The sequence below is a fragment of the Marmota flaviventris genome, chromosome 16 (genome assembly GCF_047511675.1).
Source record: "Marmota flaviventris isolate mMarFla1 chromosome 16, mMarFla1.hap1, whole genome shotgun sequence".
Lineage (NCBI taxonomy): Eukaryota > Metazoa > Chordata > Mammalia > Rodentia > Sciuridae > Marmota > Marmota flaviventris.
The window spans coordinates 77,359,137-77,361,189 of record NC_092513.1 but is presented as its reverse complement, the minus strand read 5'-3'; the positions used below and the strand labels follow the sequence as shown (position 1 = coordinate 77,361,189).

At 44.1% G+C, this 2,053-nt stretch overlaps 1 non-coding gene across 1 annotated transcript; it reads left to right on the top strand.

Annotated features, from left to right (window-relative positions):
- The first annotated feature begins 1,552 nt into the window (after nucleotides 1–1,552).
- LOC114107948 (small nucleolar RNA U13) lies at nucleotides 1,553–1,654 on the top strand. The gene has a single exon (XR_003585389.2). It is a non-coding gene; the product is annotated as a small nucleolar RNA U13 (small nucleolar RNA).
- Nucleotides 1,655–2,053: the final 399 nt, after the last annotated feature.

Here is a 2,053-nt window from a genome sequence, read left to right as displayed (position 1 = left end):
AATTCCATTGGTGCTCCCAGTGCGAGGGTGACCTCTCTGATGAAGGAGCCTTGCACACACCCAGCTGTCCTGCAGGGCAAGTGTGAGTTGTGTTGTTCACCTGTTGGCACATCTGAAGGACACTTTGTGATGGTGAACAGTTCCACATGCCTCGCTCACTCACAAGCCTGAGTGCCAGTCAGGAGGAGAGGAGACCTCTGGGTTTGTGTGCTCACTCTGCCCACCCTGCAAACGTGATCTCCTCCACAGGCTCAGCACTCCCAGATTCTTGCAATTAGAGGCACAAAAAATATCAGCCATGATCTGGCACACAATCCAGTACATCACTGTTTGTGGCCTAGGAGTGCCCCATGTCACCTCCCAAATTTGTGTCAAAGTCTGAATTTATTATTTATATCCTCTGAATTGTTTGTGGGTGAGTTGGAATGACTTTTGATATTGCCTGCCGATTTTGATACTGATTTTGCAGTATTTTAGTGTGGAAGAAGCAGGCTACATCACCCACCCCGAGTCTGAAAGCTCTTTCACAAGGCACAGATGCCACCCTGGCTAAGAGATAAGAGGTGGGCTTGCAACCCAGTCTTTCAGCTCTCCTACTTAGCCAGTGCAGTTACAAGCAGAGAGGGATTCTCCAAAGATGAAGTTCATTCTGGGAAAACATTGCAATGAGAACATGCACGTGCTAATAAACCATGTGTATAATAAAAGCATGGCGGTGCATGCCTGTAATCCCAGAGACAGGAGGATTGCAAGTTCAAGGCCAACCTCAGCCACTTAGTTGAGACTCTTAGTAACTAAGACTCAGTCTCCTAATAAAAAATAAAAATAAAAAGGAATGGGAATATGATTCAGTGGTAAAAGCCCTCTGGGTTCAATCCCCAGGAAGATTGCTTGAAGAATATCAATATTGCATGAATAAGCCAATATTCATCAAGAATCCTAGGAGTGGCGTCACCTGAGGTTGAGTGGGCATTCTTTGGACAGTTCTTGCAGAAGTGTTTTGTGTGCAAGGTTGTGATGGCTTTGTGCAAGGGGATGGTTCTGGCAGTCTCTTGTAACAGTTATTGTCATCAGGCACATGTAGGTGACATTACCTCCTTTACCACCTCCCTGGTAAAGGGAGGTTAATTTATTTTTTGTTCAAGCTTGACCCAGGAGGCTCTATTTTAATTCTGACAACTTCAAAATATGGTAAATGGGGACAGTTAGGGAACCTCTCCCTTTGACTCCATTTTATCACCTGTAAAATGTGGAGGAGAGTAGTAGCTACTTTACTTCAGGGTAATTTTCCCATATTAAATAAGGTGACATGCAAAACGTAGTAAAGCATTGCTCAACTGTAGCCCATAAAATGCCAGTCAAAAGCCTGCTGAGCTTTTCAATTTTTAGCTGTTCAATTTTTAGTCTAAAGTTTGTGGAATCTCAGGATGTCATACTTTATCTTGCAAAACATCTTGGACCTTCCTTTCTGGAGTTCCAAATGATACAATATTGTAATTTGCCATTCCCAAATCCCAGTGTTACTTGACGTAAGTTAACAAAGAAAAGCATGATCCTTTGGCTGTTCTTATGTACAATGGATGTTTTCATGCCATTGTGTGAGATTTGCTTCCCTCAAACCTTGTTACAGTGTGAACACATTACCAGTCTGATGTGAAAAATGGACAAGAACTCTCACCTTTACCTGGGCAAACCCTTGTAGGAAGAACACAAGTTTTAATAAATGCTATTTGTGGGGAAGTTGTCTTGGTGTAGCTTTAAGAAAGGTCTGGGTCCTACTGGGATGGACCATCAGATAAGGGGCCCTGACTCTGGACAAGTGGTCCTCTTGACAAAGGGTAGGGTCAGGCCTCTTCAGAGCCCACTTTTTGGGCTCATTAGGATGACATTGAAATGCCCCATCCCCTATGCCCACTGCTATTCCCTATGAGGACATATTCTTGGGCATTCTTTTCTCTCTGGACCAGAGGATTCCAAATGTATGCTTCAGAGGACACCTTGCCACCCAGCCCACAGCTCTGCATGGTGACCGAAGAGTCTCTAAAACTACAGT